At 37.0% G+C, this 6,799-nt stretch overlaps 1 pseudogene; it reads left to right on the forward strand.

Annotated features, from left to right (window-relative positions):
* The first annotated feature begins 906 nt into the window (after window positions 1–906).
* On the forward strand, window positions 907–3,106 carry LOC121154975 (annotated as a pseudogene).
* The last annotated feature ends 3,693 nt before the right edge of the window (window positions 3,107–6,799 follow it).

Genomic DNA, 6,799 nt, shown 5'->3' on the forward strand with positions numbered 1-6,799 from the left:
ATAAATAAAAACTGGCACATAGTAAGAAGTAAAAAGTGTTCATGAATTGTGAAGATATATATTCAACTCTCAATTCTCCCAAAATCGATCAACTACAATCAAAGAATTTAAACTTGAACAATGCCAGCACTGTAGAGGGCGACCACAGCAGGAGAACAGACATTGCTTCTCCTTCTGCACTACATCATTCAGTTACAAACGCATGGGATTGGCCAAACTCCAATCACAAGATACATGTGCTGTGAGGCAGTCTGGGAGATGTGAGCTCTAGCTTGGGGTTTGCACAGTTGTAAGACACCACACTGTCAGGAAGGTGGCAGGAACAATAAGGTGAGATTATCAGGACACCTGCTCTTTGGCCATGAGCAGAGACCGCCTTAGGCAGGAATCAGCCCTACGTGCACATGTTATTATTTCTTAACTTGTACATATCCCAGTGTTAATGATGTAATCATTATTAATTTTACATTTCTGGCTTTGTCCCAGCTTCTATTCTTTAAGGACATTTGAATTCACTACTCAGCTAAATACTGTATTTGTGCCATGTTTTAATTTTAAACCTTAAGACTCCATATTATCTTGATACTGGCCTTCATTGCTTGAAAACTCTAATCTAGTTGTTGTCTTTCATTATTTAAATCATTTGGCTACAAGAGTTACTGATGTCCTTATATTGTATGTGATGCAATGAACTCTCATAGTCATTTTTTAAAATACAGAAAACGAAAAAAAAAAAAATCTTTACCTATTTCCATTAATTTTCTTCTGCTGACCTACCTAGTCATAAACCTGAAAACGTAGTAGAAATAAACTGATTCAAAAATTTGTATGGAATAGCAAAATACTGGAATAACATAAATAACTCAAAGACAATAACATGAAATGTAGAGGATAGAGCCATCCATAATGCTGAAAGGAAAGAAGGTAGCCCAGGTCCTTGCTCTTTTGAAGAAGCAGGAGGCCAATAAGGGCAGTGAACTCTCTGAATGAAGAAAGACCTGAATATTTTGGCACTGGGCAGGGCATCCAGCCCTGCTACATTGATAGGAGGGCATACTGCAGGACCAGTTAAGGTGCCTTCTGCTATTAATCGGTTCACCCAGGCCCAGAAACACCACGCAGCTCAAACTGGCCCACAAATACAGAGAACAGACGAAGCAAGAGAAAAAGCAGAAGTTGTTGGCCAGAGAGGGGACCGTCTTCACAGACTGTCTAAGAAGGTGTCAACACTGTCACTACACTGGTGGAGAATAAGAAGACTCAGCTGGTGCTGAATGCACAGGATGTGGATCCCATTGAGTTGGTTGTCTTCTTGCTTGCCCTGTGTCATGAGGTGCGGGTCCCTTACTGCATCATCATGGTAAAAGACTGGCTCAGGCACCTAGTACCACTGTTGTCTTCACACAGATACATTTGGAAGATTAGGAGGATCTGGTGAAGTTGACGGAAGCCACCAGAACCACCATCAGGACCACAGATATGATGAGATCTGCTGCCACTGGGGAGACTATATGCTGGGTACTAATCTGTAACTTGCATTGCCAAGCTAAAAAAGGCCAAGGCCAAAGAACTTGCCAAAAACCTGAGATACGTGTGTACTGTTGCATTCCTTGTATATACTATAATAAAATCTGTCTACACACACACATACACACACACACGCACACACAAAAGAGGATGTACAGTACCTGACTTTCCAGATTTAGTATAATGCTACAAAGAAGAAAGAGCAATGGATTTGAAAAACCAACCCCAAGAACACAAACACAAATATATTTGATTAATAACTTGGAAATTTTGCACAATCAACCCAGTGAAGAAAGCAGGTATTTTCAACAAATGGTGCAAAAACAGTAAGATTTCCATATACAAACAATAATTGACCTTAAATTATACACTCATTTGAGACCAAAAAAAAAAAAACTCAGAATAAATCATGGACCTAATATGTAGTACAAAACTGTAACAATTATAGAGAAAAACAAAAGGAATATTTTAATATATTTGCATTTGACAAAGAAACATAAAATACACCAGCAAATACACAACCCACAAAAGAAAAATTAATAATATAGACTTTATCAAAGTTAAAACATTTTGTTGCATGAAAGACATCATTCAGAGAATAAAAGAACAAGCTATAGACAGTGAGTGAAAAGCTTGTGCACAGCATGTGAAAGAATTTAAAAACTTAGTTAAAAAATAACCCAAGAAAGTATGAACAAAAAATGTGACAGACCAATCACAGAAAATATATAGTGATACAAAATCCTGGGAATCTTTAAATAACTTTTGAAACTTTGGAGATGGACATAGATAAGTTAGCAGAATGAAAGGGAAAAGAAGAGAAACAGAAGAACCAGAGGGAAGGGAAAGATGATGCCAGAAACAAAATGAATATATACTATTCATAGATATGCATTATCCTAATTACTCACAGAAGATTTCTATTTACCAAATTATAGACAGGCTTCTTAAGTATTCTCTTTCTGTCCACTGAAATCCATGATAAGGCACTTCACACTGAAGTTTTCGATGAAGACACCCTATTAGGAAAACAATCAGAAAAATCTATTAAATAATATCCTCCGAGTTGGCCAGAAGTCATTGGCAAAATAAAATTACTTACTCCCTCCCAAAGTAACTCATATAGTTTCGGAACAAGTTTGTATTGGCCTTCACTTTATTCTTTATAACTTCATACTTCTATAGCTGTGCTGTGTGATGCAAACTCAATGGGAACATTCAATGCCGTCAGCATTTGACCTTTCTCATCCTCATATCTTTATTTCCTAGAACTGGAACTGCGAGACCCCTTTCCACAACATTAACAGTACATAAGTAATGAGACATGGCTTAATCCTGGATGATTTACACTTTATACAAATTGTCTTCCAAGGATGCCTGCTTCGTTATGTAAATCAATATTTTTCTCCTGAAAGCTACAACTTAAGAATGTTTTTTTTCATGGAGTCGAAGGCTGTTGCTAAGTCAACAAAATGATAAAACTACAGTAGAAAGAATTAGACATCAGTTTTGCAGGGGAATTTTCTCCTTTTTAGGGTTGAAAGGAATTTGTAAAGAATTCAAGAGAACTCCTGAGTAAGTCGCATATACTTTGTGTTACTCGGGCTTTTTGAGTTCTTTTTTCAATATGTAAGAAGACGCTAAAGGAAGTCAGCTCTAAGATTTCCTAACATGTCATCGGATCAGACGTTACGTGGTAGAGGTGTACAGTCATGCTTCCTCATTTTAGGGTTTAGAGAAACAAACATTTGAAAGTAATCAGAAGATAATACTCAGAATAATTCCTGGCCAAACGAACATTCATTCAAGAGAAAAAAAAAAATGGTCATCTCATCTTAGCAAAAGAAAATTTTAAAGCCTGACAGTAAAATTACTTTATTCCAAATAAATTGATGTAACCAATCCCTGAATTACTGTCCCAATGCAAAAATTTTTGTTTTTCAGTTCTCTTTAAAAAAAAAAAGGTCTTCCAATGAGCAAATCTGATTGTATCTCTTTTGATTTTAAAACGATTTTGAAGTGCTCTTTCAAAAATCAAAAACCAGGAGAGGGCATTTACTTCAGCTTAATGCCCATGCCCGTATGTCAGGTATCTGGGCAAGCTCTGGCTCCTACCCAGCCTCCTACTCTGAGACACAGCAGATGATCGCCCAAGCAGTGCAAGTAGTTAGGTCTCTGTCGCTCACATGAGAGGCCTGTATTGCTGTAGGCACTGGGGAATGAATGAGCAGATGAGAGGGGTGTGTGTATGTGTGAAATAAAATAGATTTTTTAAGAAACCACAAGTTTTAGTGTGTTACACATCTGTTTCACATTTCATTGTAACCCATATTTGAACCATAGTTACTCTATCAGCACTCCTCCCAACTCACAAACCTGATCAGCACTTATCACTCACTACTTCTTGGTAAACTGACTCTCCAAATTTGTGATTGTTTTCAGGAATAAGGTTAGGACGATAAGAACAAGATATTTCTTGCAAGCACAATGTCTTAAGGATGACAGTAGTTAAGATAAATATGAGTGATAAGATGCAAATTATTTAAAACCAAAATCAATGCAACATGATTATAAAAAACAAGATACCCTGGTGGTGTGTGGTAGAGCAAGTTAAGACACCACCTGTGACAGCAGCATCCCAGAAGTAGACTGGGTCCCCAGTGCTCCACTTCCTACCCAACCCCCTGCTAATGTATCTGGGAAAGCAACAAAAGATGGTCCATTTGCTTCAATACCTGGCAACCATGGAGGAGACCCTGATGAAGTTGCAGGATTAGAGAGCTTTGGTCAGGCCGAGCCCTGGCTGTTGTGACCAACTCGGGAGTGAACAAGCAGAAGAATGATCTCTATTTCTCTTCCTCTCTTCTCTCTCTCTGCAATTTTTGCCTTTCAAACCAACAAATAATTTTTTTAAAAACAGAAAAAAAACATTACATTTTAGATACAGAAAGAATCTACTTGGGGAAGTTTTACTTACCCTCAAATGTTACAGTTGAGAGGTCTCTCCTGCCATCTAGGTCTGGCATGTTTATCTGCCCTCTGACTTTGTCAGCATTTAATTCTTCTCTAACTTGTATTACACACATACCTTTCCATGTACTCACCTTCTCCTCTGAATCCTGAAACCTTTAGGCCACTTCTGCATCCCTGTGTTTAATATGTCATAGGAGTTCCACAAATGACTACTGGGTGAGTAAACAAGTATGTCGTGACCACGGTAAGTAGTAAGTGAGACACAGAGTTTGGAATCAGAAATAGGAGTCAGAAACAAAACAGCCTTACTTCCGCAAATCGTTCAGAAGCAATGTATTTATCAATTTTTTAAAAATTAGTCAAACATAGTAGATGTTTATTCATTGACTTAAAGAAAGAAAAGAAATCATGTGGCTTACCCAACAACAAAAGTCATCTTTCAAAATAATGGTAGAAAAAGCAATGGTCCTCTTAATTGGGGAACTTCAAAGGTTTAGGATAGCTTCATATACAGAGATATATGGTAGAATAACCATCAGCAGGTAAATTATATAGGGTACAGGTAAAGCTTTTGCCATATACTTCATCTAAGAAGTTTTAACTTCCCATAGAATGTATGAACAAATGAACTAAATTTGACCTAACAAGAATGATTTTTTGCCCAAAATTATAAATATAGGCTCATGAGCTACATAAGATGGAATATGGAGGAAAAAAAGGGAAATTAAGTTATCATATATTCAAGTTCTATTTTCATTATATGATAAATAATATTTTGCAGGAATTATAGTAGGGATGGAAAGAAAGGAATTCTTGAGGTATTAGAGAAGTTTATATATGTCAGATACATAAGATTTGGCAACAGATGCAAAGGGGCAGGTGGATCATTGACACTGAGTTATTTAGATAAGAGATGGAAAGGATGATGTAGCAGTTGCTTAGCCTAGCAATTGAGAAGCCTGTGTCCTACACAGCAGTGCCTAGATTTGATTTCCAGGTTCAGCTCCTGAGGCTGACATCCCACTAATGTAAACCTTAGGAAGCAGCGCTAATGACTCAAGCAACTGAGTCCCTGTCCTGAACATGGGAGGCCTGAAGTGTTTTCCTGGCTCACAGCACTGGCATCTAAAGCTAGCGCATGCTACATTGGCACCCCAAATGGATGTCAATTCATGTTCCTGCAGATCTACTTCTAATCTAGCTTCCAGTTAATCACCTGTGAAAAGTATCAGAAGATGGATTAAGTTCTTGGGTCTTTCTCACTCCTGTGGGAGATTCAGGCTCAGCTCTGGCTGTTCCAGCCATCTGAAGAGTGAACCAGCAGACGAAAGATTTCTTGCTTTTTTTTCCTGCCTCTCTCTCTCTCTCCATACCTCTAATTTTTAAATAAACAAATAAATCTTTTTAAAAAATCATCTGGAGAGCCTTAAAAACTTGGGAATTGTGGACAAAGGCATGCAACACTGTGCTATTTTTCACATAAAGTATTTATAGATCTATGTATTTGCTTATATGTATCATATGAGAAAAGTTATAATGGATGCAATACTATGGTAAATGTCTAAACCCATTATTTCAAGAATTTACAACAGAAAAAATTGATTGTGGGAACTGATTAAATCAATTGTTCATTGATGGGAAGTACTGAGAACAAACTGGAAATGATGAGGTGAGTCTAGGAGGCAGAAACAGACACGATGATTTGTAGAAGCCAGGCAACCTGACAGAAGGTGGAAACCAGCTTAGCTTGTCCAACAGCATCTGTCACTATATCAGTGCTTTCCAAATTGAACTACAGTTTTATTACAATGTCACTCAAATATTTCATGGATATAGACAAGCAAATTCTAACGCTTATGTGGAGAAGAAAAGATTCATAATAACCAATATAAGATTAAGTGATAAGAACAAATTTGGATGGTTGACACTACCTGACTTCAAGGCAATAATTAAGCTGTCAGAATCAAGAGAGTGTTTTGAATAAGTGATACCAAAATAACTGGGCAATCACATGCAAAAATTCAAATTAAATACATATTTTCACAAAATTAATTCAAAATGGATAATAGTCCTACAATTGTAAAGGGTAAAACTGTTAAAAACTCCTAGAAGATACTTTTATTACCTTGGCCATGTTATTGACTTTTTTAGATACAACAGAACAGACTTAGTCCGTGAAAGAACAGACTTAGTCCGTGAAAGAAAAGGCTGACACATTAGACTTCACTAAAATTATAAACTTCTATTCTGCTACACACAATGTCAAGAAATGAAAAGACAAGTCTAAAACTGAAGAGGA

This window comes from Ochotona curzoniae, unplaced genomic scaffold (assembly GCF_017591425.1).
Source record: "Ochotona curzoniae isolate NIBS_2020 unplaced genomic scaffold, NIBS_Ocur_1.0 contig_1014, whole genome shotgun sequence".
Classification (NCBI taxonomy): Eukaryota; Metazoa; Chordata; class Mammalia; order Lagomorpha; family Ochotonidae; genus Ochotona; species Ochotona curzoniae.